Source organism: Schistocerca piceifrons, chromosome 8, assembly GCF_021461385.2.
Source record: "Schistocerca piceifrons isolate TAMUIC-IGC-003096 chromosome 8, iqSchPice1.1, whole genome shotgun sequence".
Taxonomy (NCBI): Eukaryota; Metazoa; Arthropoda; class Insecta; order Orthoptera; family Acrididae; genus Schistocerca; species Schistocerca piceifrons.
In genome coordinates, this window is record NC_060145.1 from 494,270,524 (window position 1) to 494,292,698 (window position 22,175).

At 45.3% G+C, this 22,175-nt stretch overlaps 1 protein-coding gene across 1 annotated transcript in view; it reads right to left on the minus strand.

Moving 5' to 3' along the window:
• The window catches only part of LOC124711216 (dual specificity protein phosphatase 14-like), a 78,557-nt gene that overhangs the window by 55,635 nt on the left and 747 nt on the right, over positions 1-22,175 (minus strand). The gene's annotated exons all lie outside the window — the stretch shown is intronic.

Consider the following 22,175-nt stretch of genomic DNA (forward strand, 5'->3'; position numbering starts at 1 on the left):
CCCCCCACCGCACACACACGGGAGCGCGGGCGCACACACGAATTCTAGCGAAATCCAGACATGTGCAGTAAAACACTACATGTGTAGAAGATTTTAATCTAAACCATGGAATGCCATTAATTTTTTGGTTTTTTAAGCACGTTTTTCAAGTCATATTTTGCGTTGCGTGAGTAATCCACATAGTTACCAGATTATGCAGTGTGTAAAAGAGTAAATAGTAAATTGAGCACGCTACTGAAAGTGAAGCACTGGTTGTGGGAAGGGGAGAGGGACGGCTGTAGGACGAAGTAAATGAATCGAAGCAAGATACAAACGGTCGTAAGTGAACAGTGTTTGCTGGCAGTCCCGACCGGTCATTTACTAGCCTAGTCATAAAGATTTTTCTTCCTCCGCACACGGTAAGGTGGGCTGAGTTGCGTCTTGAACGTATCTGTTGATTGTAGATGAGTGTATAGTGTGGTGTGATGTTTGTGTTGTTAGGATACGGATGAAACCCGGGGGTTGCCACACAGGATAATTCTGTCGAGCAGAAACAAGGGTGCCTGCAAGCTTATCTGACGGGCGAGTCACCATCAACAGTGTCCCACGCCCTTACATCATGTGATGCAGTGGAGCGGTTTGGAATTTAATCCAAGGCGTTGGCTCAAAGTGTGGTGATGAACTTTGCGGCTGCACCTCTCCTCCTAGTTGTGGAAACATCTTTGCCACCAGGATTCGAACTAGCCACCATCATGTCGAGCCTCACCACACGGGCCTGCAGCCTAATAGTTACTGCGACCCGACAAGGCAACGAATTCTGTCTAAAATTTATGATACACACATCAAAAGAAGTTTTGCGTCACCCTTGTTCCCAGAACTCCTGAAGACAGATGTTGACTCTGGATATTGTATCACAGACATAGTCCCTTTGACTGTTAAGAGATGTCACTAAACCCGCCCATAGATGTAAACAACCATGCATGAGCAGCGCCTACTAGATGGAGGGGGTCCAACAGCTGATCAGTTCCAGTCATTCCACCAGGAAGGAGGTACACGGCTCGTGTTGTCTGTAGTTCAACCATGCCTAGACGGTCAATACCGCGGTTCGATCACATGCGCATCGTGACTTTGTACCATAAAGAGCTCTCAACAAGGGAAGGCGTCTCAGAGTGAAACAAAGCGATGTTGTTCGGACACGGAGGAGATACAAAGAGACAGGAACTGTCGATGACTTGCCTCGCTCAGGCTGCCCAAGGGCTACTACTGCAGTGGATGACTGCTACCTTCGGATTATGGCTCAGAGGAAACCTGGCAGCAACACCACCATGTTGAATAATGCTTTTCGTGCAGCCAGAGGACGTCGTGTTCCGACGGAAACTGTGTTCAATAGACTGCATGATGCAAAACTTCACTCCTGGCGTCCATGGCGAGGTCCGTCTTTGCAACCACGACACCATGCAGCGTGGTACAGATGGGGCTAACTACATGGTGACTGGACCGATCAGGATTGGTATCACGTTCTCTTCACCGATGAGTGTCGCATATGTCTTCAACCAGACAAACGTCGGAGACGTGTTTGGAACCAACCCGGTTAGGCTGAACGCCTTGGACACACTGTCCAGCGAGTGCAGCAAGGTGGAGGTTCCCTGCTGTTTTGGGGTGGCATTATGTGGGGCCGACGTACGCCACTCGGGGTTATGGAAGGCGCTGTAATGGCTGTACGACACGTGAATGGCATCCTCCGATAGTGCAACCATATCGGTAGCATATTGGCGAGGCATCCGTCTTCATGGACGACAATTCGCACCCCCATCATGCACATCTTGTGTATGACTTCCTTCAGGATAACGACGTCTCTTGTGGCCAGCACGTTCTCCAGTCGAACATGCCTGGGATAGATTGACAAGGGCTGTTTATGGACGATGTGACCCACCAACCACTCAGAGGGATCTGCACTGAATTGCTGTACAGTGCCTCGATAGCATGCCATGACAAATACAGGCTTGCATCAATATAAGAGGACGTGCTACTGTGTATTAGAGATACCGGTGTGAGTAGTGGAGCTAGGCTGTTGCGAGCGCATTTTGTTAATGTGGATTGCCTAAGTTCTCCTTTCATTGACAGGTACTTAACCTATTGTTCTCTTTTGATTGACAGGTACTTCAATTATTGTTCTGTGAAGTGCTTTTCCTTGTCATACCCATTTCCTTTTCATTGACAGGCATTTAACCTGTCTCCCCCCCACCCCATCCCCCTCCCACAATCCTCTTACCCCCTTGTTGCTACAGGTACACTTTCAGGTTCGCATGACTGCACAGGCTTTTTAGCAGTGTCAACGTTTAACGTTTCTGAGATGTATATTGACGAGGACAAACACTTCGCTGCGAAATATCAGTATAACAGTCTAAGGACTTTCACATGCCGTCGGCAGTGCTCCTGTGGTGGCTCACGCTGGCTGGCCCTGATAGCTGCAATTGATGATAGTTCTAAAGCGTTCTTTACAGGCACTGAATGTTTGTGCACTGGACTTTTTCCCTGCTGTTTAAATGCTGTGAGCATTAGACATGAAATATGGTTTGAGGATTTAGTAGTTGTTTTGGTGTTTGTTGCATTATTTAGTGAACGGGTGTGCAGTGAATGATTTCGAAAGTAGACAATTAGCAAGCATGTTTGGGGAGTCTTTTAGATGGAGTGGAGGTGCACACGCCCTTGGGTCATCTCTGCTCTGCAAATATGTCCTCGCTCGCGTGAAGTCACGTCAGCAACGTTGCCTAGGTGATCACGTATTTCGAGAGTGATTTCTGGGGTGTCAAGTACGAAAAGGGTGCCACCGCCTCATGTTCGCAGCTCCTGTGCATAATTTCACAGTGGCTGCTAGTGCATCTCGAATTCTGGGAGTGTGTGTGGTCCAGTGGACATTGGGCGGCAGGCGGTGCCTGTGGGTGACTGTTGCATTATTTTGCGAGCTGGTCTGTAGGCTGCACTATGTGTTATTTGGACAGGTTACAAGTACTGAGTGTGTCTACACATCAGTGTGCTGCATTATATAGAAGCAGTTTCCAGGTCTGTACCGAAATTATTTTGGTAATTTAGGAGTTGTTTGTAGTGCGTTATTTAGGAGTAGTTCACAGGTCCATGGGTTATGTGGCATGACCCCAAGCATGTCAGAGCATGTGTTTTGTATCAGTGTGATACTACTGTCCTTCAAAATCCATCCCTAAATAATAGGTTCCATAATAAATAAAGTACACTCCTTCCTCACTCTAGCAGCCCACCACTGGCTGAGCCATTTCCCCTCCAAACAGCTATCTTGGTTTATGTAATGGAACAGATGGAAGTGCTCTCTGGTGGCAGTACTGTGTAGACCTTGTGGCAACCACACTGTTTTCTACCATTTTCACCCACTGTCTTGGGTTACATCACGGAAGATCTGACATGCCCTCTAGTGGTGGTACTGTGTACTAGGACTGGACCTTGTGGTGAAGCGTCCTGTCTTTCCAGCTATTTTCTTAGGTTCATAGAGATAGCCCAAGTTACCTATCTTCCCTCGAAAATTCACACTTTCCGCCAATCCCTAGGAAGAGGTGGTGGTCAGATGACTTAGGTTAGTGGATGTACCCCAATTGATCTATCTTCCCGCCATTTTTCTTAGGTTGTAGAAATCTGTTGCATTATCCTGATGGAGTTTGAACTTCTCGCCAGGAGTAGGGGTGTGGCAGGGTGGTGTGTCACTTTCCCGATAGAGAGTTTAAATAATTGATCAATTTAATTAAGTAGTTAATCAAATTCATAAGAATGAGAGGGGGCCTATTCCAATAACTGAGAGCTGAAAGTGTACTTGTAGCAGCGACAGGGGGAAGGATTTGGAGGAGGGGAGGGGATTGGGGGATAATAGATTAAGTGCCTGTCAATCAAAAGGAAATGCGGTGACATGAAAAAGCACTTAACAGAACAATAGGTTAAGTACCTGTCAATCAAAGGAGAACAATAGGTTAAGTACCTGTCAATCAAAGGAGAGCAATAGGTTTGCCCCTGAGTGTATACATGCCCCTCATGTAGGCAACCCGCACTAACGAAATGTGCTCACACTGGTCTAGCTCCACTACTGGTGTTTGCAGCAGTCTCGATTGCCACCTCTGAAGGTCTCACTGTATAGTGGTACAACATGTAATGTGTGGTTTTCTTGAGCAATAAAAAGGGTGGAAATGATGTTTGTGCTTATCTGTATTCCAATTTTCTGTATAGGTTCCGAAACTCTCAGAACTGAGTTGATGCAAAACTTTTTTTGATGTGTGGATATGTGGGCTATTTTTTTCCACCTCTTATGAGTCACGAAGTTAAAACCACATTGAAAATATGGTGAAGCTTTGCATGGACGTGTAGCACAGTGCCCCTAATACACTCCTGGAAACTGAAATAAGAACACCATGAATTCATTGTCCCAGGAAGGGGAAACTTTATTGACACATTCCTGGGGTCAGATACATCACATGATCACACTGACAGAACCACAGGCACATAGACACAGGCAACAGAGCATGCACAATGTCGGCACTACTACAGTGTATATCCACCTTTCGCAGCAATGCAGGCTGCTACTCTCCCATGAAGACGATCGTAGAGATGCTGCATGTAGTCCTGTGGAACGGCTTGCCATGCCATTTCCACCTGGCGCCTCAGTTGGACCAGCGTTCGTGCTGGACGTGCAGACCGCGTGAGACGACGCTTCATCCAGTCCCAAACATGCTCAATGGGGGACAGATCCGGAGATCTTGCTGGCCAGGGTAGTTGACTTACACCTTCTAGAGCACGTTGGGTGGCACGGGATACATGCGGACGTGCATTGTCCTGTTGGAACAGCAAGTTCCCTTGCCGGTCTAGGAATGGTAGAACGATGGGTTCGATGACGGTTTGGATGTACCGTGCACTATTCAGTGTCCCCTCGACGATCACCAGTGGTGTACGGCCAGTGTAGGAGATCGCTCCCCACACCATGATGCCGGGTGTTGGCCCTGTGTGCCTCGGTCGTATGCAGTCCTGATTGTGGCGCTCACCTGCACGGCGCCAAACACGCATACGACCATCATTGGCACCAAGGCAGAAGCGACTCTCATCGCTGAAGACGACACGTCTCCATTCGTCCCTCCATTCACGCCTGTCGCGACACCACTGGAGGCGGGCTGCACGATGTTGGGGCGTGAGCGGAAGACGGCCTAACGGTGTGCGGGACCGTAGCCCAGCTTCATGGAGACGGTTGCGAATGGTCCTCGCCGATACCCCAGGAGCAACAGTGTCCCTAATTTGCTGGGAAGTGGCGGTGCGGTCCCCTACGGCACTGCGTAGGATCCTACGGTCTTGGCGTGCATCCGTGCGTCGCTGCGGTCCGGTCCCAGGTCGACGGGCACGTGCACCTTCCGCCGACCACTGGCGACAACATCGATGTACCGTGGAGACCTCACGCCCCACGTGTTGAGCAATTCGGCGGTACGTCCACCCGGCCTCCCGCATGCCCACTATACGCCCTCGCCCAAAGTCCGTCAACTGCACATACGGTTCACGTCCACGCTGTCGCGGCATGCTACCAGTGTTAAAGACTGCGATGGAGCTCCGTATGCCACGGCAAACTGGCTGACACTGACGGCGGCGGTGCACAAATGCTGCGCAGCTAGCGCCATTCGACGGCCAACACCGCGGTTCCTGGTGTGTCCGCTGTGCCGTGCGTGTGATCATTGCTTGTACAGCCCTCTCGCAGTGTCCGGAGCAAGTATGGTGGGTCCGACACACCGGTGTCAATGTGTTCTTTTTTCCATTTCCAGGAGTGTATGTTTGTCTGTCGCGTCACGTGAGTCCACAGTGGGTCACGTGAGTGGACAGTGCACACATAAAGATGCCTAGAAAATAACATCTCGCACTAAGTATGAGTTCCTGCTTAGATGTTTCGTTTGATTTCATGCAGTATGCATAACGTAACTGCCGCACGTTTTCTGCTTCGCGATAATTTTCGGCAGCACACTGCAGGTGCAATGCTTTCGACGGGAAGTCTTCATCACTCACCATACAGGTCGAAACTGGTTCCCTCTGATTTTCACCTGTCGATCACATGAACCCCTGGCTATGAGGACAACATTTTGGCACCGATAAACGACATGCAGACCAGTGAAGGGAATTGCCCATAATCGTAGTCGGCTGTCTTCTACGACGAGGGTAGTGGAAAGCTGTTACCACAGTACGGCAAATGTCTAAGATGGAGCGGCGATTATGTACAGTAACAGATGGAAGATGCTGACGTTGCAAATAACAGAATGACATACAAATAAAACTCAAACGTAGGAATGAAGTTACTGAGATGACGAGTAGAAGAAACATCTGTATAAGAATGTTATCATGCTAACTCATAATATGATTGAAAAATGAGTTGTTGAACTGCGTCATGGAGAGGATGCAGCATCACACTAAAGTCTGTGTGACAATTACGGTCCCCCTTATCAATATTTTACCATTTACTTGTTAAATTTTTGATGTTTGTTTATTAATATGAAATAAGTTTCTTCACTGTCAGTCCTTGATAACCTTTTTCTATGATTTTCTGAATAAGCTTTAGATTGCTGCATAGCTCTTCTGATATGTCACGCAGTAAGTATACTCCGGTTTTTTGACTACGCTCATTTGTTCCTGAGTAGTGTGAGGCAGACAGAATGTGATCGACCTTTAGCTTATTACTCCCAAAAGAGTAGCGTTTCTGGGCGTGTCAACGACGTGCATACTTCTCCATAAAATTCATTCTTGTCTATCAATTCCGTGTCAACGTTGTTCAAAACACAATTATCTGAAAATAGAAGAACGTTGTGCCGCTTTCCGTGTGCTTAATAAGTTTTATTGCTTCTCTACGTAATCAGCATGCCACTCTCCTCCATAGCGGAGATCCGTAACGGACGCCTATGCAGTGGAGATGGGCTAGGAGGGAAGCGGTTGAAATCCAGCTGCTCTATGGTATTTTCACATCCAGCACTTGGCCGGATAGTGGAGGACACAGAAAGTGGAGGACAATCATAAGACTTAGTGCCAAACTTCTCTACAGTGTGTCATAGTGGGTTAGCACGTGATCCTGTTGATACTATTGTGCACATCAGATAGGGGTCTTTAAAGCTAGGCTACTTCCTTCGTGCTATGAAGAAAAATACGCAATGTATTGGGACCGAGTTTTATTCTCTTCCTTCTCTCATCAACATACAACACAAATATGATAGCACATACTCCACAGTCACTTACATCAATGATCCCTTGGACCACCTGCTAGAATAGTATGCTGGTCCACCTAAGGAACACATTACAGGAGGGATTCCGCGTGGCAAGGATTTGACAAGTCCTCAGGTTACGCAATTCCCGTAAATTACGGACCGCTGGTCTGTAGCATCGCAGACGTGGTGCATCTGGTTCAGTTCAGGCGAATTTGGTGTCCAAGATACCAACCTGTGTTGAGTATCAAGCTCCTCACCCTTTACTGCGGATGATCGCTATAGGAAGCAGAAGTCTACTAATACAGGTTTTACGGCCCCTGTTTTGATCACAACCGAGGTAGCATCTTCCTACACGTCGGGCAGGGGCCTGAAGATGGCGTAGTAAAACGCTGAAACTGATAGCCAAATAAAATAAGTTTAATTTTACATCGTGTATCGAACAGCCGAGTCCCGCAACCGTCTCAAAAAACATGGGCATAGTGAAGAGACTTTAGTGCAGAAGGTGGCCATGTAGCACAGTCAGTTATGCTGCTGGAATGTAGTTGCCACTGGGGGAAGTCATCAAGCATGGATGGATGCAGGTGGTCCGGAATAGTGTTCGTGTCGTCCACAAGCATCACAGTACTTTTGATTATTATCACAGTCCTACTGAAGCCCAAACGAATGTCCCCCAGCAGCCTAATACTGCCTCCACCAGCGTGCGTCCGTAGCGCAGTGCACGTTTCGATAAACTGTGCGTCAGGATGACGGCGTGCCCGGACACGATGGTCAAAGTAGTGTTACAAGAAACCTGAGTCCTCCCATCAGGCGTCAAGTTAACACTGATCCACGGTAAAATCTCTATAATTCCTCGTCCACTGCAGTCGGAATTCTCCAAGTTCCAGGTCAACATAAGAACGTATAGGCTAGGAGTCTTTGCTGTGGAATCCCCACGTTCAGTGACTCAGCCGAACAGTCTGCTCCGAAAGACACGTGTCTACACCAGCAATATTCTCTGTCGTCAGGTCTGCCGCAAACATCTCCTGTCTTCCTCCACAGAGCGTGTAAACCTCCGACCTCTAAGTTCTGTGATTAGGCGTGGAATTCCAAGACTGTCGCCTATTCGTAGTTATGATGTCCTTCAACCAATTTTCATCGATACCACATCATCACGCAAATGGCCGACCCGCTTCTAGGTTTCCAAAATGCTCAGTCCCTGGCGCTTGGACATACAGCGTTTCCACTCAAAGTGGATTTTCGCGCACGGGCCTCGTATTATACTGGAATTATTGCCGATTCCTCCCTGCTCTGCTTGTACAGAGTGATTCGCGCGCCCCTACCCCTAGGTTTTATGCAACCCTCAAGGCCTTCAAACGCCATAAGCAAGATTTTCATATTCTCTCGCTCACTATGTGCACTGTTAGTCCTGCAGAAGAAAATAAACAATACCTTTTTGTATGAAATCTAATGCAGGTGAATTTTGTAGAGTGGTATGTTTTCGCTAGAGACTGTAGTTGTCGAATTATCGAAGAAAAACAGACAAAAGTGACCTCCAAACGAGGTTTTATTGAATAACTCGAAAACTGGACCTCCAGCGAAAACGTATGCAAGGGGCAAATGTTAGCTACATTAAATCTCCTACGAAAAGGTTCTGCTAATTTTTTGCAGTAATAATACACTTAGTGGGCCAACACGACGTGACATGGACTGGAAATGACACCATGAATCCTGCAGGGGTGTCCATAAATCCGTAAGAGTACGACGAGGTCGCAAGGCATCCCAGATATAATCAATAATGTACATGTCTGAGGAGTTTTGTGGCGAGCGGAAGTGTTTAAACTCAAAAGAGTGCTCGTGGAGCCACTCGGCAGCAATTCTGGAGACGTGTGGGATGCCGCATCGTCCTGCTGGAAATTCCCAAGCCTGTCGGAATGCGCAATTGACATGAATGGATGCAGGTGATGAGACAGGATGCTTACGAATGTGTCACCTGTCAGAGTCGTATCTAGACGTATAAGGGGCCTCATTATACTCCAATTGCACAACCATTATAGGCCCTCCACCAGCTTTAACAGTCCGCTGTTGACATGCAGGGTCCATGGATCCATGAGGTTGTCTCCATACCCGTGCACATCCATCCGCTCGATACAATTTGAAACGAGACTCGATCACCAGGCAACGTGTTTCCAATACGCAACAGTCCAATGTCAGTGTTGACGGACCAAGGTGAGACGTAAAGCTTTGTGTAGTGCAGTCATCAACGGCATATGAATGGGCCTTCGGCTTCGAAAGCCCATATCGATGATGTTTCGTTGACTGGTTCGCACGCTGACACTAGTTGATGGCCCAGCATTGAAATTTGCAGCAATTTCTTAAAGAAGACAGAGCAAAGAGGAATACAAACGGACACAAGGTAGGTAGTTCAGAACGGGGAGTGCAGCTCTGGCTCTAAATGCAGCCGGCGTCCTTTGCGACTCTCCGTGCCCGGCGTGCGTCGGGAACTTGGCCGCCGTATCGATAGGCTCTCTGATTTCGCGCGCGCGCTTTTAGCGGTGCAGAGATAGGCAGCCGTGACCAATTAGACGGCGGTACAAATCAGCTCGCCAACAGGCGGAGACGGGCCGGCGAAGGTCCTCCTGAGGGCGGCTGGCGGGCTGCCAGCGGCAAGGCCGGCCGCTGCCGAAACGTGGCCGGTGTCTGGGACCGACTTGCCAGCGCCGAGTGCGCTGGCTAACCACCAGAGGTCCCCAGCACCGGGGTCCGCTTCTTGAAACTGTCTGTATGCTGATGTAAGTTAAGGTCCCTGCAAACATGGTTTGCGAGTAACTGTCGAAAATAATTTCGGAATTTTCGGTGATACTTTAAGTTTTAAAATTGGGCTGATCTGATTGTAGTGCTAGAGGAAGTTGGTTCTAAATCTTTATCGAAACGTTTCTTATAATTTGTTTCATTGAGTTGATTGGTTTAAATGCAATTTTCTAAATTTCTGTTTCTTTGTCAAGTTATTTAAATCACAGTATTAACTTTTCCATTTGCTCTGATTGATAATTCCCATCATTCGTTTTCCCTTTAGATTGTTCGTGCATGTGAAGTTAATTATTTAAATATTGTTATTCATCTATGACATTATCTAAACATTTGAAAATGCCAAACTGTCGGTTAAGAAACAAAAGTCGACGTAACGTATTTGTATGGGCAGTGATGTGTGTAAATTTTCATGGATGGTAATCATCATGCAAGCATTTAAAACGTAAATGCTTATTGGACAGCGGACAAAATAACACAGATGAAGATTTAAATGAAAGAAGGGATTATACTTACAGCGAAATTCAAGCAAAACGAGGAGTATAAATAATGAATGCAATAACATGAATGAAAACACAGCATGACGAAACAGTGGAAATTAAATCGACGTTAGTACATAGTTATCGTTAAAATCACGTACACAAAGTCCCCCCCCCTCCCTGGAAAACGAATGATGGTAATTAAAAATGAAAGCAACTGAATAATTTAATACGGTGATCAAAATTACATGACAAAGCAATAAAGATAAAAAACCACATTTAAACCAATTAACTGAATAAAAATAACTATCGAAGTCATTTCTACATTTTAAAAATAAACGATTTCAAACTACCTAATGAGATTCGAACCCATAACGCCTCCTGCAGACGAGTCTCGTACTACAACCATTACACTACGCTTTCACCTTGCGACTAATTCCTATTTTCAAGCATCACGCAAAATTCCAAACTATTTTTTCGTCAATTACTCGCAAGCGGTGCCCGACCAGGGCGAATGATTGCAGTGAGTAATACCAGGACCTTAACCTACATCACTGTATGGACTATTCTGAAAAGTCTATCCCACCGCTTGGGACCTCTCCTAGTAAGTGTCTGACTTGCTCGGATATGCCAGCACAAAGTAGATACGGGAAACACCAACCACATTCAATACACAACAGCCGGTTTCTCATTCAGGAATCGCATCTGGATGCTGATTTTTTGCGAGACAATCATGGAAGGCCTCGTGTAACGAGGAGAAGCGTCTGCCGGCTCGTGTGTTCCACTGACACGGCTGGTTGTGGTTCCGCGGCATTGTCCTCACGGTAGTCACTTTCCGACGACCGTCGCGTCAATACGGAACCAATGAATTCAGGACGGCCACAACGCCATACAGGATCTCAACGGCCCCTCGCGACTAGCGCCCGAAAGGACACGCATGCTATTCGTTCGTCACATGTTTTGAACTAGAAAATGGGTTTCTTTGCGGCTGACATCCCCGAAGAATGTCTTGTCTCTGCCATTTCGGACCTAGTTCAACTTTTCTCTTGCTCTCTCTTCTTCATAAACTTCATTTTTTTCCCTATGTCTTTGATGTGAACCTTTTAATTACTGTCCACTAAGTGGCAGAGTATCAAGAGAGCGAAAATTCACATTTGGATTTAATTTATTTCTGGAACCTTTTGTTATTCTGCAGGTTTCATTTAAGTTTGTAAATATATTGCTGATAATGTGCTGCTGTTTGCTTGACTCGATTAGGTTTTCTATTCATTCCATTGTCTGTAGTATTTCCTCCCCGAATAAGATCTGATAACGTAAACACGTACAGTTATACTGATAACTGAAACTAAAGACCACAGACTGTCATAACAATGCCCAGAACATTTAGTCGACAGCAGATTCTATTGAAACCCCAGTAAGACAAGGTGATGGACGGTGAAGTGGCCAGTGAACGTGTGGTATTATTAGTGGAAAAAGTAATTCCCACACTTTAACCTCAGTGAGACAGTGTGCAAGGGCATGGGGAGAATGTCTTGAACGAAGCCTGTTGATTCTGAGTCAGGCATGTCACAATGCACCAGTAGTCCAGTGTTTGTTGTAATCCCTGATGTAAACTTAATTCCTCCGGAAATTATGGGATAGTATGTGATTCAGGACAGGACGTCAGATCTCTGTTGATCCATTGTGGACATGGGACAGCGACTGGTCAAGTATTTAACAATGCAATGCGCCAACAGCTATGCAGTTGAGATGTTATTTCATGTTACTTTTGCTATCAGTTTCGATATTCCATTACGCCGTATTCAGACCCCAATTACATCCCTCAAAAATAAATTCAGTACCATATGGCCCAGTATGCCAATATCATTTATTTTTCAGAGATGCCTATGAGGCCTGAAGATGTTGTTATTATTGTGGTCTTCAGTCCAGAGACTGGTTTGGTGCAGCTCTCCATGCAACTCTATACTGTGCAAGCTTCTTCATATCCCCGTACCTACTGCAACCTACATCGTTCTGAATTTGGTTTGTGTATTCACCTCTTGGTCTCCCTTTACTATTTTTACCCTTCATACTGCGCTCCAATACTAAATTGGTGATCCCTTGATGCCTCAGATATGTCCTCCCAATCGATCTGTTCTTCTAGTCAAGTTGTGCCACAATTTTCTCTTCTCCCCAATTCTATTCATTAACCTCCTCATTAGTTATGTGATCTACCCACCTAATCTTCAGCAATCTTCTGTAGCACCACATTTCGAAAGCTTCTATTCCCTTCTTGTCTAAACTGTTTATTGTCCACGTTTCGCTTCCATACATGGCCACACTCCATACAAATACTTTCAGAAAAGACTTCCTGATGCTTAAATCTATACTCGATATTAACAAATTTCTCTTCTTCAAAAACGCGTTCTTTGCTATTGCCAGTCTACATTTTATATCCTCTCTACTTCGACCATCATCAGTTGTTTTTCTCCCCAAACAGCAAAACGCATTTACTACTTTATGGGTCTCATTCCCTAATCTGATACCCTCAGCATCACCTGATATAATTCGACTACATTCCATTATCCTCGTTTTGCTTTTGTTGATGTTCATCTTATATCCTCCTTTCAAGACATTGTCCATTCCGTTCAGCTGCTCTTCCAGGTCCTTTGCTGTCTCTGACTTAATTACAATGTCATAGGCGAACCTCAAACTTTTTAATTCTTCTCCATGGATTTTTAATTCCTACTCCGAATTTTTCTTTTTTTTCCTTTACTGCTTGCTGAATATATAGATTGAATAACATCGGGGATAGGCTACAACCCTGTCTCACTCCCTTCCCAGGCACTGCTTCCCTTTCATGCCCCTCGACTCTTACAACTGCCATCTGGCTTCTGTACAAATTGTAAATAGCCTTTCGCTCCCTGTATTTTACCCGCGCCACCTTCAGAATTTGAAACAGAGTATTCCAGTCAACATTGCCCTAAGCTTTCTCTAAGTCTACAAATGCTAGAAACATAGGTTTTCCTTTCCTTAATCTTTCTTCTAAGATAAGTCGTAGGGTCAGTATTGCCTCACGTGTTCCAACATTTCTACGGGATCCAAACAGATCTTCCCCGAGGTCGGCTTCTACCAGTTTTTCCATTCGTCTGTAAAGAATTCGTGTTAGTGTTTTGCAGCTGTGACTTATTAAACTGACAGTTCGGTAATTTTCACATCTGTCAACACCTGCTGTCTTTGGAATTGGAATTAGTATATTCTTCTTGAAGTCTGAGGTCATTTCGCCTGTCTCGTGCATCTTGCTCACCAGATGGTAGAGCTTTGTCAGGGCTGGCTCTCCCGAAGATGTCAGTAGTTCTAATGGAATGTTGTCTACTCCCGGGGCCTTGTTTCGATTTAGATCTTTCAGTGCTCTGTCAAACTCTTCCCGCAGTATCATAGCTCCCATTCCATCTTCGTCCACGTCCTCTTCCATTTCCATAATATTGTCCTCAAGTACATCGCCCTTGTATAGACCCTCTACGTACTCCTTCCACCTTTCTGCTTTCCCTTCTTTGATTAGAACTGGGTTTCCATCTCAGCTATTAATATTCATACCAGTCGTTCTCTTTTCTCCGATGGTCTCTCTAATTTTCCTGTAGGCAGTATCTATCTTACCCCTAGTGAGATAAGCCTCTACATCCTTACATTTGTTCTCTAGCCATCCCTGCTTAGCCATTTTGCGCTTCCTGTCGATCTCATTTTTGAGACGTTTGTATTCCTTTTCGCCTGCTTCATTTGTTGCATTTTTGTATTTTGTCCATGCATCAATCAAATCCAGTATCTCTTCTATTATCCAAGGATTTCTATCAGCCTTCGTCTTTTTACCGACTTGATTCTCTGCTGCCTTCACTATTTCATCTCTCAAAGCTACCCATTCTTCTTCTACTGTATTTCTTTCCCCCATTCCTGTCAATCGTTCCCTAATGCTCTCCCTGAAACTCTGTACAACCTCTGGTTCTGTCAGTTTATTCAGGTCTCATCTCCTTAAATTCTCACCTTTTTGCAATTTCTTCAGTTTTAATCTACAATTCATAACCAATAGATTGTGGTCAGAGTCCACATCTGCCCCTGGAAATGTCTTACGATTTAAAACCTGGTTGCTAAATCTCTATCTTACCATTATGTAGTCTATCTGAAACCTTTCAGTATCTCCAGGCTTCTTTCATGTATACAACCTTCTTTTATGACTGAACCAAGTGTTAGCTATGATTAAGTTAAGCTCTGTGCCAAATTCTACCAGGCGGCTTCCTCTTTCAATCCTTACCTCCATTCCATATTCACCTACTACGTTTCTTTCTCTTCCTTTTCCTACTATCGAATTCCAATTAACCATTAAATTTCCGTCTCCCTTCACTATCTGATAATTTATTTTATCTCATCATACATCTCATCAATCTCTTCGTCATCAGTAGACCTAGTTGGCATATAAACTTGTACTACTGTGGTAGGCATGGACTTCGTATCTATCTTGGCCACAATAATGCGTTCGCTATGCTGTTTGTAGTAGCTTACCCGCATTCCTATTTTTTTCATTATTAAACCTACTCCTGCATTACCCCTATTTGATTTTGTATTTATAACCCAGTATTCACCTGACCAAAAGTCTTGTTCCTCCTGCCACCGAACTTTGCTAATTCCCACTATATCTAACTCTAACCTATCCATTTCCCTTTTTAAATTTTCTAACCTACCTGCCCGATTAAGGGATCTGATATTCTATTCTCCGATCCGTAGAACGCCAGTTTTGTTTCTTCTCATAACGACGTCCTCCTGAGTAGTCCCCGCCCGGAGATCCGAATGGGGGCTTATTTTACCTCCGAAATATTTTACCCAAGAGGACGCCATCATCATTTAACCATACAGTAAAGCTGCATGCCCTTGGGAAAAATTACGGCCGTAGTTTCCCCTTGCTTTCAGCCGTTCGCAGTACCACAACAGGAAGGCCATTTTGGTTAGTGTTAGAAGGCCAGATCAGTCAATCATCCAGACTGTTGCCCCTGCAACTACTGAAAAGGCTGCTGCCCCTCTTCAGGAACCAAACGTTTGTCTGGCCTCTCAACAGATGCCCCTCCGTTGTGGTTGCACCTTAGCACCTACGGTACTGCTATCTGTATCGCTGAGGCACGCAAGCCTCCCTACCACCTACCAACGGCAAGGTCTATGGTTCATGGCAGGGGGGGGGGGGGGGATCTGTGTTGACTATTTGCTATTTGTCAATAAATCGTCTTCTCCGAGATAGGTGATAATGTGCGAACAAGTATATTCTTCCAAATATTACTCCAAATCGACGCTATCAAAAGGGTCTGCAATTGAGTGGATTACTCCTATTTCCTATCGTAAGTATTGGTGTGACACTTGTAAGTTTCCGGTCTTTACGAAGGGATCATTCGACGTGCAAGTGGCTGTATGTGATTGCTAAGCATTTATCTATTGTACCAGCGTATCTCATACAGCATCTGGAATGGCCGCCTTGCCTTTATTAAATGATTTAAGCTGCTTCATTGAACAGTGGACGTCTCCACCTAAGTTACTCATGTTGGCAGTTGTTCTTGCTTCGTATTCTGGAACAGTTACTTCGTCTTCTTTGCTGAAGGAATTTCGGAAAATTCTGTCAAGTAACTCATCTTTAGAGCCGCTGGCATCAGTAACAATTCATTGTTATCACACAGTGAAGGCATCGATTGCATCTTACTGCTGGTGTACTTTGCGTACAGGAAGAATGTCTTTGGTATTTTGCAGGATTTAGAGACATAGTGGTAAGTTTGTGTGTAAGTTTCAAGCTTCTGTAAATCTTTGCCGGATTTTACAAGCATTTTCTCGGAGAGGTTTAGGGAAACCATGGAAAACCTAAATCTGGATTGCCAGATGATGGCTAAAGGGATCTTAATGCTTTCAACTACGACAGAATTGGTTTATTAGTTTGACCACAAAAATTTTAGAATTTCTCTTACGCATCCTTTTTGCAGTCACTCCTCGCAGCAGTTCATTTTCATTCATCCTTCGTTCTCTACGTTTCTCAGAAAAATGACTCGGCGACCACGGTGCACGCGTTCCGAGCAGCTGACTCTGGCTCTCTGCATCAATCAGTCTTTCGGCATTGGTTCACTACGGTTGTCTGAACGAACACACCACTTCATTGCCGTCACTATCGGAGGGCCACGTGACCAGTTCTGCTCTATCTACAGCGTCTCCCAGCTAATATTTCAACTGGTGAGCTTACAATCACAGGCGCAGATACTCTGCATAGAGTAAAATAATTATTTCCAAAGAGAAAATTATCAGGGGAAGCATTATGGCCATCGACCAAAGTTAGTCGCTTCCACACATAACAGATGCTGTTCACGGAAGAAATATTCTACATTTTCTCGGTATAGGTTAGCAGGTGTATCCAGAAATAAAAAATCAGACGTCTGCTCTCAAAACACCAAAATCTAGCAGATTAGGAGAAGGCGATTTGTGAGCTTCAAGCTGACCGTCAGTGACAAACCAGATGTAGTCGATGGGGACGACATACGGTGAATGTTGTCGGCACCGACTGAGGCATAAATCTGCGGCCGGCCGGCGTGGCCGTGCGGTTCTAGGCGCTACAGTCGAAAAGGTCTGTAAGGAAGCAGAGGATTTCTATCATCGAGGAATTGGACGATTAACAGAAATTTTCGACCATTCCTTACAGACATTTCGTGACTATGTCTAATTTTTGGTGTCACGTATCTCTGTCACTTTCAACTGTAGTGCAGCTTTCAATAAAAGCTACTTTGCCCGCAACAGTAATGTGTGATTTATTTTATGGAGTCCCCTAATAACCATTTTCACTGTCTAGTATAGCAAAAGTAGTACGAATATCCTTTTGTTCCTGGTGCTGGAGAGCCGCAATGAAATTACGATGTCATTCTCTTCTTGTTGTTGTAAAGTGCGTAAGTACTTTACAGCAAATTCCAATTTTGCATGTTATCCTCCATCATGTTACGCAATACCAGCAGGGTCTCGGCTGAGCCCAGGTCTCCTGCTGAGGGACATACAGAGAGTCAGTCAGTGTGGTCAATGATGTACGGCTTGAGCAGCGACTGTACCTCGGCCTCCTACGTCGCACAAACTCAGTTCTCTGGATTTTTCTGCCTGGAAAGGAAGTCTACAGCACGTCCATTGGTTAGATTGAAGAACTGGAGCACCGAATTGTACAGTCTTGACAACATTTGCGAGATCATCTGGGGCAATCTGAAAGTATTGCTAACCCAACTGCAGAGACTAGTGAAGTATTGTATCCAAATTGCTGTTGCCATTTTTCGGGGTGCACTCAGCCTCGTGATGCCAATTGAGGAGCTACTCGACCGAATAGTAGCGGATCCGATCAAAGAAAACCATCGTAACGACCGGGAGAGCGGTGTGCTGACCACACGCCCCTCCTATCCGCATCCTCTGCATTCCATTTTGACCTGCTCAACGCAGCGAAATCCGGGTCTCCATCTAAAATGTTTAGGCCCACACTTTCATCCATTACCAATCTGACGGTAGCATGATGCCTCACGATGTTTCCTGTCAACCGACCCCTTCTTTCAGTCAAGTTCTATTAATGTATTTTCCCCAATTCGATTCAGTATTAGTTATTCGATCTAACCATCTTCAACATTCATCTGTAGCACCACATTCTAAAAGCTTGTAGTCTCTTCGTGTTGACATCTCACTTCTGGACGCAGAAACCATCAAAAACAAATTCTGCCAAGGTTCTCTCCAAGATTTAAATTTGCACTAGATGTTAAAGAACTCCTCTTTCTCGGAAAAATTTTTCTTGCTACTGCCATTCTGCATTTTATGTCCATTTTACTTTAGCCATCTTCAGTTATTTTCATGCCGAAACAGCAAAACTCTTCAATGGATTGTAGTGTCTCATTTCCTAATCTAGTTCTGTCAGCAACATCCGATTTAATTCGACTACATGCCGTTACCCACGTTTTACTTTTGCTGATGTTTATCATGTAGCCCATTCCCAAGGTACTGCCCATTAAGATGAACTGATATTCCATGTCCTTCGCCTACTCTGACGGAATTGTAATGCCATCATCAAAACTCAGTGTATTTATTTAAACACTAGTCCAGTTTCCTAAGTTCTCCTTGGTTCCCTTTACCGCTGGACCATGGTACAGACTGAATAACACGGGGACAAAGATACAGTCACACCTTACCGTCCTGGACTACTGCTCCTCTTTCGTGGACTTCGACTCATACAACTGCAGTTTAGTTTCTACACAAAAAAAAAAGAAAGCACTTCGTCTTCAGGCCACAAGTGGCCCATCGGGACCATCCGACCTCCGTATCATCCTCAGCTGAGGATGCGGATAGGAGGGGCGTGTGGTCAGCACACTGCTCTCCCGGTCGTTACGATGGTTTTCTTTGATCGGAGCCGCTACTATTCGGTCGAGTAGCTCCTCAATTGGCATCATGAGGCTGAGTGCACCCCGAAAAATGGCAACAGCAAGTGCCGGCCACGCCCGACAGCGCTTAACTTCGGTGATCTGACGGGAACCGGTGTATCCACTGCGGCAAGGCCGTTGCCAGTTTCTATACAGCTGTAGTTAATTTTTTACTTCCTATACTTTATTCCAGCTGCCTTCCGAGTTTCAGTTAAAATATTCCAGTCATCAAAGCTTTCTCTAAGCTACAAATGCTATAAACTAAGGTTCGCCTTTTTTCAATCTACCTTGTACGATATTGTTTACAATGTAGAAAACGTATCCATCATTAAAAAGAGAAGAGAAAAGAAATGTTCTAATTTGTATCTCACTGCCCGCAAAAGACGTTTAAGTCCGGTACAAGGATTTACGAAAAATAATGTTTTGCTTCTCAGCAATTTATCAAATGTTTTGTGCGACTACTACTCTTATACTGCTGGTACTCAAGCGTACAGCCACTGTCAGACAGCGTAATAGATCATGGCAGGTATACAGAATCTGCTACGAGACTCGAGGAGCCGTTCGGTGCCAGTCACAGTTCGTTAGCTGGAGGACTGAAGTGGCGATGCAGACCTAGATGTGCGACAGTGCGGTCCTCGCCTGAATGATGCGCGGTAGTTTCGAAACCAACCACTCACAGTGTTTCTACATACATAAATATTACTGAAGGAAAAGTTAATATTTCTCTACTTGTGAGGTAAATATTTTAGCTGACTGGTGGAATAGACGCAGTATCCTTAGTGACTTGTTGGTACAACTCAGCAATAAATTTTCGATACGGCTAAAACATTTCCTGCACCGTACTTTACCAGAAATTTTAAGACATATCTGGTGCTGTGCCGTTCTCAAGACCAACACTGGCAAGCGTCAACTCAGCTGACTGGTTCAAATGGCTCTGAGCACTATGGAACAAATGGCTCTGAGCACTATGGGACTTAACTTCTGAGGTCATCAGTCCCCTAGAACTTAGAACTACTTAAACCTAACTAATCTAAGGACATCACACACATCCATGCCCGAGGCAGGATTCGAACCTGCGACCGTAGCGGTCGCGCGGTTCCAGACTGTAGTGGCTAGAAGCGCTCGGCCACTCCGGCCGGCGGGACTTAACGTCTGAGGTCATCAGTCCCATGGACTTAGAACTTCTTAAACCTAACTGACCTAAGGACACCACACACATCCATGCCCGAGGCAGGATTCGAACCTGCGTCCGTAGCGGTCGCGCGATTCCAGAGTGAAGCGCCTAGAATCGCTCGGCCACTGCGGCTGGCCTCAGCTAACTGCTTCACATTATTTTTTCTTAACGAGGTTTATAAAACCTTATTGGACAGGACTGTACGCAGTTGTACGGATTACATTTAACAAAGGCGTCCAACTGAAATGTCAAATTTGTAAACAAACCATGGAAACTTAATCTATGTTAAAAGACTTCCTTGACATTATTCCCAACAGTTTCCAGTCTTTCGCCATTCATGTACTACCAACGTATGTATGTCTCTCTCTCTCTCTGTGTGTGTGTGTGTGTGTAAACTGCAAATGCTTTATTTTCGCGTTTTTTCTCCATCTGAGTGCTGAGCAGCTACTGCCAGACGATTTACTCAATCTAAACCCTCTAATGAAAGAAGACCAAGATTGAGATCCTGTCGATGACGAGGTCACTAGCGGCAAAACGCAATCTCGGATTGGGGACGGACGGGACAGGTAACCGGCCGCGTCCAATTCAAATGAACCGTCCCAGTATCGGCCTTAAGCAATTCAGGGAAACCACAGCAAATCGAAATATGAGTAACCAGACTAAGATGTGAACCACCGTCCTCCCAGAGAGAGTCAAATGAGTTGACTCCTAAAGAAGAGCTACTTCATGAAATTTTGAAACGTTGTGGGACCCCACTTGGACACAGTTTATCTCAGGAAGCGATGGGAGCTTGTACTGTTCCCCTACGTTAGAAGCGCACGTTGTGGAACACAGAGAGAGGGAAATCGGAATGAAAGGGAAAGCCGATTTGCGCGCCTGGGAAAAGCGAGCGCCTGAGCGTGGCGCACTGTGTAGCGAGGATATCGATTGCCGATGGCGCGGCGGTAGCAGCCGACGTAACAACGCGACGCGGGCGTGCCTACACGTGAGCGCCGGTTCTCAGGCTTCGCTCGCACTGTAATCACCAGCTGTGCGTCCAGTGCGAAGTCTGAGTCAGTGTGCGTGATACAATTGCGTGGGCACTGTAGCACGGCCGTACGATACACATATTACAGGTAGGGCCCAAACATATTGCTCGACCTGCGCACAGGAATTTGTCTACACGGACATTGCTCTGCTTGCCTGCGTAATGCGTAATGCAGCTAAGCCTACATGTAGGAGGGCTTCACAACCGTGCCCTAGACAATTTGCTGCGAGTTTTCGCAGCTTGTTGGAATTTGACGCTATGTGTAATTTACTGTTTAGTGTACTGTCTGATTACAATGTAAAAACCGTGAGGTGTTTTCATTACCACTGACCACTCACGACTGCGCTCTAAATTCAGCAATGCCACACGTAACTTCTTTTCATACATCAGCATTCAGCATGAAAGTCATTTCTGTTCAAAGTATCACGTTTATAAACAGAACACGCGAGGCAAGACATTGTCATGGGAAACTTGTTTGTAAAAAATACGTATCGACCGTTTTTCTACACTACCTCTACGCAGATTGAGCCACTATTGTCAGTCTAATAAGAAACACTTGCCACCACAAAGTGCGAACTAAATAAGACAGACAAAACAGCCTCAATTTAATGTGACCTGCAGGCATACTTTTGAAATAATGTAATACTACAAGTTAGGGAAGAAAGTAGTCCTCTGGACAGGTAGCAACACGGCACATATGTTACGGAGGTAACCATGTAATGAAGCGCCACATCTATGTACATTTTCCACTGGCAACCGCAACTTTTTCTGTATGTGATTGTTGATCGATCAGATATCAAGAAAAAATAAGGCATTCTGAACTCGTAATATTACTTTCAAACACATAGACAAATATTGTTTTACGACGTGAAACCCATAATATATACGTAGATGTTATCAAAAACAAGACAGCATTCGTAACGAGTTTAGCTATATTTCGTACAGTGTGCCCGTAATTGTTTAAGTGAAAATTGCCCCAGAACACGCTGGGCGTGTATTGGTTGGAGGCAGTAAGCTCTTTTCAATATGGAAGCAGCGCGATTCTGATATTTTGGTTTAAGCATT